Raw genomic sequence first — 13,024 nt, forward strand, 5'->3', positions numbered from 1 at the left:
CTGCACTAAAATAAATAAATGGATATGCTTGAGTGTCTATCATCCCTAACTAAAGGAAATGTGTGACTTTATGAAATAAAAATCAATTATGTCTGCACTAAGTGGGAAAACTGATGTACAACATGGGTAAAATAATACAACTGGTCTTAATTTGAGCAGTAATCATCTTGCAGTACAAAGACACACAAGCAATATCATTCTTGCTAAAGAAACTTTCGGAGAATGTATACACTATTTCTTCAGCATTTTCTGAGCTCAACATTTGGTCTGGAAATACAAAAGAGATTTATTCACTCAAGGTAAAGATGGCTACCTTAACAGAAAAAAAGCACATTTCCTCCTAAATGAGGCTATATACTCTACTAATGTACCAGGTACATAACAATGTACCTACTCCATCAGTATGTACCTGTGGAATTTATCTGTAATTGGTGAAATAAGGACCATAAACATTCCATACAAAATATTCAGGGAAAGAAACCAGAGCCTACAGTCAGATTAACAAAAGTCAAGTGAAAGAAACCTATCTGTGGTAAGATAATCACATCTTTGTTTAGATGATGTGTCCAACAGAAACTGTGATCAGTTACTACGCATATATTTCAATACAAGAAGTTAAAATATGTAAGAGCCATGATATAAACATCCCTTTCATTACCCTCAAGTTTCCTTGTTCTAAATAAAGTTCAATTCAACAGGTCAGTGTCCTTTCAGATGTCATTAACACCAGACACCTGACATGTTTCCAAGGAACTTGGAGTAGAAACTGGAAAACTTACCAGGGTAAGGAGGGGGTTAAAGGTCTCTGAATGGCAGGATCACTGTGTCCCACTTAGAAAACAGACCTCTTCTTTTTCATTTACACAAGACTCAAAAGTACATTCATTTCTCGATTTGGGAGAAACTTTTTTAAGTTCTAGATGGTAAAACATCATTCCTGGAACAAGGGTATTTAAAAAGAAATGTTTATTTGAAGCAAATAAGTCATTTTCTTTCACAGTTTTCATAAATTACAGATGACTGTAAAGACTAAGGCTCCAAAAACTTCTAGTTATCCATAATACCTTCTATTATCCCTAGATCCACAAATTAAAGCATCTAGGCTGGGAAGACATACCTAGACTAGAAATACCTTTTAAAAAACAGTATTATTATTTTTAAGCACAGATAGCTTGATGAATTTTCAGAGGGAACACCAAGTATCTACCATCCAAAATAAGAAATCAGAACACTCCAGGCACCCTGAAATCCCCTCACAAACTCCTCCCAGTACCAGTCATTTCTTTCCCCCAAAGGTAACCCCACCAGCATGACTAATCCCAAAATTAATTTTGTTTTTTTAAGAAACAACTTTATGTAAGTTGGATAATATCATGGTTACTCATAGTGACAATATAATCTGGCTTCTTTTGATCCATATTTGTAAAATCTGTCCTTGTTATCACATGCAACAATAATCCTGTTCTAACACTATAGTATTTTATTGTTATCAATAGCCACTATTTATACAACTTATCTACCCTACAATTTGGGTTATTTCCAAAATGTGATTATTAATAGCACTACAATACGAACATCTTCCAGTGAGCATGTGTATATCTTTCTTGAGTATCTACCTAGAAGAGAAAGTGGTATGGTTAGTCTGAGCAGATGTAGCCACACATTTCCCCAGGTAGTGATACTGTAATAAGGAGAAGAGAAGCCCAGGGAATTAGTGATTTGACACCTAAACATAAAATGATTTTGGAGAAGAACCAGAAATAAGTTTGAGGTTTTATAATTTAACACAACTTCGTATTGTGCATTCCAGATAATGCTAAACACAAATAGGGTGAGAAGATCTGCTAACATAAAATCTGCAGGACAAAAAATAGAACAACTACATAATGCCGAGAGACTTCTGTATACTGGGTCCTGAGAAGACGCCTGCAGGATTTGTTCACTGACTAATTAGGAACATGACCTTAACCAAGTCATTTAATGAGCTTCTCTATAGTAAAACCTTTTCAAATGTCAGATGACTATAATGTGTTATTACAGAAAATCTATACCAACACAGCCTAAAAATTCTGTAGCTCTGAAGTAAAGTAATAGTTGAAGCCTATAATACCAATAATAAAGACTTAAGTGGCAAAAAAAAAAAAAAACATTTTTACATAAAACATTAGGGATATCTGGCTACATCTTTCCTCAAAGTGAAAAAAATGCAACAGAAATCATTTGATATTGCTGGTCATAATGACTGTAATAACAGTAATAAGATTATCTAAATAAAGCATTAGTTACAAATAGTCCATATGCGATTCCTTAGATTGTTTTAATGTTAGTGGAAAAAAATGAGTTCTTCTTAATGACATTTTTAAAACTTTTTATTACCCCAGCAATAAATTCTTCCAGCCACTCACCCTTCTCTTTACAACATTGTCTGAGGGTGCTCTCCAACAGAAATCTTTAGGGTTCAAACTGCACACTCTGCAGTCCATACACAACACAGCAAGTCAAAAGTTTATACCCCCTAAAGATAAACTTATCAAGTATATAGCTTTATCATAAAAATACTTCACAAAGTACTAGATGATAAATAGTATATCAACTATTATTGAAAAATAGCAATCAACTTTATTTTATCACCTATCTCCAAAGTCAAGAATGGCCTTTAGTGATCAGCCAAAACATTCATTCTCTTCTTTCCCATGTCCGTTTAATTTCTGTTCTTTCCCTTACCTATTAATTTCTTTCTTCTTTAAAAGACTGAGGATGTTTACTAGCAACAACAAATGTTGGCAAGGATGTGGAGAAAAAGGAACTCTCCTGCACTGCTGGTGGGAATGCAAACTAGTACAGCCCTATGGAAACATCTTTGGCGGTTTCTCAAGCTGCTAAAAATAGAGCTTCCATATGACCCAGCAATCCTACTCCTAGGTATCTACCCAAAAGACACAAAAACACTGATTCAAAAAGACACCTGCACCTCCATGCTTACTGCTGCTTTATTTAGAATAGGAAAGACATGGAATCAACCCAAATGCCCAAAATTAGATGACTAGATTAAAAAGATGTGGTACATATACACAATGGAATATTACTCAGCAATCAAAAAGGAAACACATGCCTTTTGCCACAACATGGACAGAGCTGGAAGAGATCATGCTTAATGAAATAAGCCAGAAAGAAAAAAATACCGATGGTTTCATTCATAGCAGGAGCATAATGGACTGGGGTGGGAGTGGGGGGTGGGGGAGAAGAATAATGAACAACTATATACCAGAGACATTATACAGGGGTGGAGTGGGGAATGTGATAAAAAATGGAGGGTGACAGCACACAAGTCATTTGGTGATGGGAAGCCCATGGGGGTTACAACTGAGATGGAAAAAGGCACAAAATTATGTAAAAATATTCTATTAAAATAAAAAAGACTGAGGATGTTTAAAAAGTGGCAGCATTCCTCCCTGTTACTGTCTTAGATTTGACTAAGTAATAACAAGTATGGCTGATTTCTGTTTATATACCATATGGCAGTCTCTTCTGGTAAAAGTAGACATTTAACACCAATCTATTTACAAGATTCTTTAGTACATGTTATTTAAGAAAATGCAAGACAAAAAAGTACCAAGAGTTAAGCAATATAAACAAATTGGTATTTTAATCATCTTCATTGTCTTTATATACTTTGAACAGTGATAATATAATATAGTTTATTCTCTGTATAGATTTGTGGGTGTTTGAGAATTAACATCTCTAATCATAACTTAGATTCTTATACCATACACTGAAAAAAATTGTTAAAATCAAGTTTTATAGCAATTCTATACACCTGTTTCTATTTCTTGATATGAATGAATGGATTCTAAGTTGTAAAGCAAATCTGAAAGAGGAAAGAATCAACATGAACTTTCCCCCCACTGTATTTGGGGTTTCTGTATACTGTGTTAGAAATTATAATGTCATAATAACCCATCAGTCACTAAAATTATGTTAACCACCAAAATTATCTCATCATGCAGACCACAAATGAATGGTAATATATATAAAAATATGAGCCAGTGACACTGAGACTCAGTCACTACAATCACAGTGGTCATACATAGCACACAAGCTAACATCCATGACTTCTACCACCTAGAAAATGGTTAGCCATACTCAACTAGCCAACTATCAAGTGACCAGCACTCATATAAAGTGAATTTGTTCTGTTAAAGATCTGCCTGTATATTCACAACTCAAGCATATTAATGTCCAATTCTCTTTAACTTGAGATAAACAGACTGAGTATAACAGGCATCAAAGGGGTTGATTTATTCTGTCTTAGTCTAACCTGAAATCAGAGTCTAAGTGTACTGGAAACTGTCTTAAGTGCCCACCTAGCTGAGCAAAGTTTACCAGACCAATTGATAATATAACTACCATCTAATATATACAAGAAGTCATATATATACAACAGTGACAGAGCAAAAGCAAATACATCAACACCTTTTTTGGTACTTTACTCAAATGTGTTTTCAATCTATTTCCCCCCTAATTTTATCTGGCTAGAACATTTTATTTTACACGTTTCAGAAAAGAAACAACACTCTTTAAGAAGCATTAGATGAAACATCTCCTGAAATAGTCATTAAATTCTATCACAACATACTCTGGTAATGGATTTCAAGCTTAAAAGTAACAAGTCTGACTTGTTTTTCTCAAAATTTTTTCTTATTCTCAGGATGAAGGATTTGCCCAGAACAGATTTATGGTTGCCTTAATCTTAATACTGCACAGCCCTCAGTGGTTGAGGCATGTGGCAGAGAAAGACCTGTATCTCTCCTGGTCCAACTACATTTGAATAAGCTTACAATTATTTAGGCAACCCATCTTCAACAAACAGCATCAAATATAATATTCATGTAGCTGCCAACAAATAATTCTTTGTAGGATCCACTGTTTTGGTCAATCAACACATTCTTATGGACAAGGTACTAGACAACAGAGTGAAATCACAAATTCACAGGGGTTATGTTTCAAAATCAAGAGACCAGATGAAAATCAACATGATCACATTATACTTTTATCACTTATGTATCATCATTCATAAAGTTGTGATACAGTTTTGTATATTTAGCTAAACAAAAGCTTAAAAACTCCATATAATGTAAGAGAAGGAAAAAAAAGGAAAACCAAACACACATTAGTACAGGCCAACCTTTAAATTCTTCAAAAATAGGGTCTAGATCATTCTAAAGGGATCCTGATTGCCTACAGAGTTTACTATTTTCTGTTTTTATATTAGGGATATACAATCTTATATAAGTTGAATTAGTTGAAAATGTGATGAATAAACAAGATGGGAGAGGAGAGGAGAAAGAACTTGGAGACCACTGATGTGTTCAGTACATTACAGATGTTTTAATGCAATTCCACTGTGTTCTATGAGCCCAATAAATGGGTTTCAAAGAGTTTGTAATCGATAGAGCACTAATGAATAAATGTTGAATTAAGAATAAATATACCTACATTTTATAGATGCATTCAGTAAACATTTAAATAACATTTAGTATGTGCCAGCAATGAAAAAAGCTCAGCTGCCTCTCTCAAAGACTTTATAGTCTTGTGAATGGAGAAACAACCACCAAATATAGCAGAAAATGTATAAAAGTATAGTGGACCCAGCTGAGGCATGCCTGCATTTATGGCCCACGGAAACTATGAGATAATAAATGTGCAGTGTTAAAAAAGAAAAATGTGTATAGTAAAAATGAAAGGAAGAAATGTGTAAATCTGCCTGAAGAAAGCAGGAAAGCCTTCAAAAAAGGAAACAGCCCTGTTGGAAGCAGCAATGAAGGAAGAACATCCTAGGCAGAGGAAAAGCTTGTGTGGTGATAATGAAGTACAGGAGAACACGGCAGGCTAAACTGGTCTCTGTGGGGTGAAAATAATGGTAAACTGTTCACATTTCACTCATAAGAAAAAAATGACTACTTGAATTACAGTGAGGTTTTTTAAGACACTAATAGAAAATTAACAATACTCTGTATCTACCAATGATTATGCAACTAACTATTCTATTTTTTAATGTACTCACTATAAAAGAGAACTAGTTGTGGTTAAGGAAAGCATTTCTATGAGGAAAAAAATACTTAATTGCAATTTGTTTCAGACTTTAAGACTCAAATGTGAATACTTTCTACTGCCTTAGAAATGGGGCAACAAGAGAGCCCAAAGTGTAAGTGTCAGGGCTTTGAAGTACTGTAAAGCAGACCCTGATCTCTACCATATCAAAGCCACGTGATCTAGGCAAAGTTACATAAACTTCCTAAGCCTCACTGTCCTCGCAGTAACCTCACAGTGCTGTTTGTAAGGATTAATAAAGCACAGAAAGCCTTTAATCACAGTAATTGTAAGCTGGTATGTAGTCCGTGAGTGGCAGCTGCTATTAATCACTATTCGGCTTCAATCACTATTCAACTTCATGTGGGTCATAGAAGTTATCCTCCAAATTAACACTGCCATTACAGCTGCTATTATTTCAGGAGGAAAAAAAATAAAAGACCAAAATTAAATTAAACATTGCTGATAATGAAACTTTAAATATGACTTAGGGTACAGTCTTCCATGAGTGTTAAGGCTGTGATCAAGAGAAACTTCCATATATTATATTTTTATATGACACCTCAAATAAATTTAATTAACCTCTAAGCTGTTGTTAGTGTTCTTTGTTATTTCCAAGATTGTTCAAAGTGGGTTTTGAGATAGAATAAAAAAACACAACCAAATACCTACCTAGGTTCTAGACTAATTAACTGTAAGATTGCACAAGATCCTCAAGGATCTTCACTTCTAAATAACGTTTGGAAGAGCTTCTTTAAAAGTCCATTCTCCAGGGAAGGTGAGAATGGCAATTATTAGTGGGCACAGTTTCAGTCCAGGATGAAGAGAGGGTTCTAGAAACGCACAGTGATGATGGTTGAACAGCAGTGTGGCAGTAATTGATGCAGCTGAATAGTAAAGCTGCTAAAAAGAATATACTTTGTTATGTGTATTTACCACAATGAAAAAAGAATTAAGTGTGTGCTGTGTATCCCTTTAGGTCATTCATTCATTCATTCATTCAAATATTTATTAAGAACTTATTATATAACAAGCTTCGTGACAGGGATACAAAGAATACCAGATTTAGAGCTGAGTTGGAGAGATTCGTATGCAAATAAGTACCACAAGCTCTCAGAGACTTTATTCAGAGGCTGCAGTAGGAATCACTAAAAGCAACTGTCAGAAAAATCTTCATAAAATGCAAAATCTATTAAGCCTTGAACAAGCAGCATGTATTCACCAGGAGGACGGTATCATGACCAAAGCTGGCCCTTCTCCCACAGTTAACTCCCAGGACTCCTGAAGGACAACTGTCTGACAACGGAAGACTGAAAGTACCATTAAGATTTGGCTGAAAGTTCAAAACTTCGTAATCCTAAAAATGGCCAACAAACAAAACCCCACAATTCTAATCTGTAAACAAACGAAAACCACGTTACTGACTTAGGTAGAAATTAAAGGGGAGAAAGGCAAGTCATCTACAACCCAAACTTGGTTTCTGAGACCAATGTTATCAGAGCACTGAAACATGCATCCTTTGAGCAACACTAGAGGAAGAGGATGGTTCATTCTGCACAAGGTTACCTAGGTGATGCGCCGCCAGGGCAGCCAGGTGTGCACTGGAGGAGCTCTGTCCTTTCTGAAGAGGGGCAATTCATTCAGGCTGCACCTCTGCTCTCCTTGAGTAGGCACAAGAAAGATATTAGGCTTCCATTAGATTGTTTTAAATTTTACTAAAAGCTATTAGGCTTAAAAGAAAATGATCCTCTAGATGCCTTGAACCTTACTAAGGACAAATAGAGAGGCCAGCAAAATTTCAAAATTATAAAATGTGGAAAAGGGAAAAAAAAAGATAGGACTTGCAAAGATTATATGAAACACATGGAATGAGGAAAATTTTTTCCTCAAAACAAAAAATCTTAATTTCATGTTAGTTAAGCATTGCCAAAAGGGAAAAAAAGTGCAAAGGTTTAAGACTTTAAAAACTTGGGAACAGTCATCAACACATGAATGTTTGTGGTAGCTCTCATAGAGAGCTAACCTTTATTAGATGAGGCCACAATAGAATGTGGGGGAAAAGGTCATTGCATGACTACAAACACTGAAGCCCAGAGGACCTGTACCATGAATTGTGTTCAGTACAGGTCAATGCACATTGTGACATGTTGGGCTCAGATTAAGCCTATGCGGATCCACGAACACATCAACCTGGTAAAAGTCACTGTGCTGTACACACCTTCACTTTACACATGGTGAGAAGAGGTCAAGGAAGGGAAGGGCAGCCACCAACATCAAGACAGTCTGCTTTTTAGTCTCAGTTCTGAGTTCTTTCCTTACTCAAGGAATTTGTTATTACTAATTTTCCATGAACAGCTGTTAGCCCATGTACCATGAGTGCTTTTATGTTAGGGGACAAAAACAGAAAACAAAGAAGGTCAAAAGTAGCATGTAAAAACAACACGGAACCACAGTGAAGGGAAGTAGAGGCCTCAGGGTGCTGGGGAAACACCTGTTTTGCCACCAAAGTCAAAGTCACTTACTAGCTTTTAACCTTAATATTTGGGTCTTTTCAAAAAAGTGTGTGTGTGTGTATTTATTTAAATTAGAACCACTATATCAAACAAAAGTTTCCCTGGAAGCTCAGTATACATTAAAAAAAAAAAAAAGGTTGGTCCAGCCCTCCCTGGTGGCGCAGCGGGTTAGAGCACAGCACTGAGAAGCTAAAGCCACTTCCGCATGAGTTCGATTCCCGCCTGCCCCGGAGGAGATCCACATGGCGCGGCAGACCTCTCCTTGCCCCCTCCGCTGCTCCCCTCAGTGGTGTGCTTCATCGATCTGCCTGTTCTGCTCCCCACTCTCTGGTGAAGCCTCTCGCCGCCCCTGCACCTCTTGTCTATACCCCAGTTCTGTATGCATAAGTAAATAAATCTTAAAAAAAAAAAAAAAAAAAAGGTTGGTCCAATCCATGCTTAGAGCTCTTGCCCAAGACCCCTCTTTTGGGGTAAGCCAAGAACCTCTGCAGATCATCAGGCTACTCAATGTACTACTCAAAGTTGCTGGAGTACATGAGTATTGATTATACCTTTAAATTTCATGCATCAGAAAAAGTTCATAAATTGTTCCGGAGGACTAACATGGGGATTTACTTTGTCCAAAACAGATGATATTTCAAATCACCATTAATATTACATTAATGGAACAATATTCAAACACCAAAAAAAGAATAAAGTTAGCATTGCTTTAAGCAAACTGGGCTTTCCCACTAGTTTGTTTTATTTTCAAAAATATATTTATTACATCATCATTTTTGTACAATGTATGGTTTCCCAATGAAATTCTCACAAGCAATTCACCCATGCATCATTACCATAGTCGCTTATGTTCTTCCCACTCCTGTCCGGGCCCTTCACTATCTTCCTCCTGCCCCAGACAATGTCTCTGATCTATAGTTGTTTATGATTTGTAAGTCAAAAAGGAAAAGGAAAATATAGAATGGTCTCACTTACAGGAGGAATGTAGAGGAACCAAATAAGGGGGGGGGGGAACAATGATAATTAAGTAGCTTGTTTTGAATTTTATCAAAAACTACTGGGTTTAGGGCCTATCTGTGGCTCAGGGATTAAAATCTAAGTGCTATCAAGCTGTCACCAGCTACTGCAGCCTGAGTTCAACCCCTGGCCAGGGAGCTGCTCTACATGGTGTGGCAAACCTTGCCTGTCTCGCCCACTGCTACCCTAAGTAGTATATTTCAGTAGATCTATCTGTTCTGCTCCCCACTCTGTCTCTGGTGAATCCTCTCACCACCTGCATCTCTGGTCTACATCCCAGTTCTTGTATGCATAAATAAATCAAAAAAAAAAAAAAAAAGCTATTCGGTTTAAAATAAACTGATCCTCCAAATGCCCTTGACCAGGGAAAAAGACATTCTAGACCAGTAGATTCCAAACCAAATCTTATGTGTGTTCATGTTCTAAAGTCATACAGCTTTTAATTCTTTGGATCATCCATCCTGGACGAAATAACTGAAACCACATCATATATCAAAAATTCTACTTCCTGAGACTACTATTTGTTAAGTGCACAAATAATATGTATCAAAGTCGCTAAAGTAAAAAGCAGTAAAACCCTAAAAGAGAAAAGGTAAAGTGTACTATGACTACAGAACTTCAAATTCAGTATGTATAACCTCATTTTAATTACTTTCATATGATTTTACCCAAGCCTAGAAAATAACAAATGTAGTTATCATCTGTAACATATTCAAAGCAAGGTTTAACTTTGCAGTGTTTACATGCTGCTGAGCTGTTTGCTCCTCCATACTCAGAGTTCAATTTTACCAATCTTGGACTTCTGTCTAAAAAATTTTATTTTCTTTTCTGAAGCAGAAAAGCTGGAGCTTTGTGTCCTCAAGTTTCAGCACGGCTGTTTCTTCTCTTAGTGGCTTTGCAAAACTCTCCTAGGCACCAGAGGTTGGTGTCTGCACCTGTGTCTCAAGTAACAGGGAGGAAATGGAATTGGATAATAAGGTGAAGCTGTACTTCCAGGTTTATGTGACCTCCCTGAGCCCAGAAAGCAATGTGCTCAATTGATCACTGCTACAACTTTTTCAGGTCTTGTTCAAAATTTTGCAGTTATGAGAACACAGAATATCCTGTTAGCGAAAGTAAAAGTAAGTCCACTGCACAGTTCAAATATTTCTCTGTTAAGGAAAGTTTTCAGACCCAAAGACCTCTATCTGCCAAATCACTGAGCACTGGATACCCAAAACACCACGAAGTTTCAACTTCACGAAGTTTCAATTTCACATTTCTCTCCTGACATTATACATATCATATTCTAGGCGGCTCTTAGATCTATCTACTTTGTAGCAGAAAGTTGTACCAGATTCCAAAAGTCTATTCCAGCTTTAACTTGTCCTATCCATACTTTAAAACAGTTTTTCTTAGTAATACTTTCATTATGTCAGGGGCCAGATAACCATAAACTATCATTTACAGAACTGAAAGCTTCATTATCCTTAAGTTTTCTCTTTTCTGGGAAATAAAAATAATTCCACTGAGTATATTCAAATAGCTTTTCCAATTTCTTAAAGATATTTTCTATCCTCTATATTCCTCCTCATGCAATAACATGTTTGCTGAAAGAAGCAGAAAACCAGGCCAGAACAAAGTTATGTGAGTCTCCTCTTCTCACATTTTCAGTTCCTATACATTAATTTCTTAAAATAGATAAATAAAGATGAGTTAAGACAGTACTTCCTCGTATAATTAAGTCTGCAAATACCCCATTTTTTGCCACTGACATATCTGGTTGGGATCCTATAGATTTAGTGACTGAAGAGATCATCTCAACTGAAGCTGACTAAAAGCAGCAGCACTGATGAACTTTGAATAGCAAAGCAGGAATAAAGTTGACTGTAAACTGCAGACAGCCATTACTAGAAGCACACAGACCATAAGAAAACGACCATTTACATGAGCTTTGGCCAGCATCTCTCTCTTACCCAGGCCCTCCAACTATTATCTTGAGTCTGTTAACAAAGCACCTGAGGAGCCACAAGGGCTCTGTCACTTTCATTTGAAAGGTGACAGGTGCAAAAAGGTTGGTCCAAACCAATTCCTTGGGCTCCGTCAATCAGCCTGACTTTGTCATGGATGCCATTCCTTTGTGTCTTGAGGAATGTTTGTGTTCTGGCTACAAACTGTACACCCATCCCTCTGCTGCCGTCACTCGTACAAGAGGGCTGTAAACCTGCGCGCCAAAGAAGGCTCTGAAATGGAGGCAACACAGCTCCTCACAAGAAGGCTAGAACACAGCCTCTATCCATGGAAATCAGCTCCTGGCTGAACAGCAAAGTCATGTTGGCTACTCCTCTGCTTCCCTGTATAGTCCCTCCACACTCACACAGAAATGAGGCGTTCTTTTGATAGGTAAGAGCCTTTCCCTCTCCTGGGAGTCAGAAAACAACACACAGGGTAAACGCAGGTAGCTGTGGTGGGGGGAAATGGCCTGAGCTAGAGGAATTACCTTTAGAGAGCTACCCCAAGAGAGAATCTAATTCTGTTGGCTTTAATGTTTATTTATTCCCCACCTGGCACAGTAATCAAAACTAATACATACACCAACTTAGAGAAAAATAAAAGGCAGGCTCAACAGTGATAGTCTCTTCTTACCACTCAAACCACAATGCATAAAGTATTAGCAGGTAAAAAACAAATTTAGGGGATTCCCTGGTGGCACAATGGGTTAAAGCACAGCACCGTGAAGCTATCCGCAGTCACTGCAGCACGAGTTCCATTCCGGGCAGGGAGGGACCCACAGGGCACAGCAGACCTCTCCTGTCTCACTCACTCCTGCTCCCCTCAGCCGTGTGTTTCAGTGGATCTGCCTGTTCTGCTCTCTACTCTGTCTCTGGTGAATCCTCTCACCTACCCCCTGCACCACTGGTCTGCACCTGGTTCTTGTATGAACAAATCTTAAAAAAATACAAATTTAGTAACATAGACAAACATGCATGAAGACACACAAAGGAAACAGTAACAAAGCTTACTTTCAGCTCCAGGCTTCATTTTTCCAATTTTTATATGAAGAAATAAGCACTTCTTGGTAAAATAAAAAAGGTTTGTTTCTATGCTGAACATGTAATATTCATAAATATCAAATGCTGTCATTAAATTGAAGATTTTTCCCTAAAATTTACATTTTTTCCCCAATACAGACACTAAGTTCTCATTTCTATGCCATGATAGTTCATGTCTGAACTCTGAAAACACATGCAGAATCCACCCCAACTTAGCAGTCAGGCTGCATGAACAGCCACCCTCATTTTCAGGCAACTTTTAAGACAGAGTGAGATTTAATACTTGATATAAGCAGTCTTTTCATCTTCAACTGCAGAGTAATTGCTCCCCACTTGAGAACTATGGCATGAGTTATCATCTCTGACTTACTT

At 37.1% G+C, this 13,024-nt stretch overlaps 1 protein-coding gene across 1 annotated transcript in view; it reads right to left on the minus strand.

Moving 5' to 3' along the window:
* DDX10 (DEAD (Asp-Glu-Ala-Asp) box polypeptide 10) overlaps window positions 1-13,024 on the minus strand; it is a 200,785-nt gene that overhangs the window by 59,217 nt on the left and 128,544 nt on the right. The gene's annotated exons all lie outside the window — the stretch shown is intronic.

Source organism: Condylura cristata, unplaced genomic scaffold (genome assembly GCF_000260355.1).
Source record: "Condylura cristata isolate star-nosed mole 26May11 unplaced genomic scaffold, ConCri1.0 scaffold00025, whole genome shotgun sequence".
Classification (NCBI taxonomy): domain Eukaryota; kingdom Metazoa; phylum Chordata; class Mammalia; order Eulipotyphla; family Talpidae; genus Condylura; species Condylura cristata.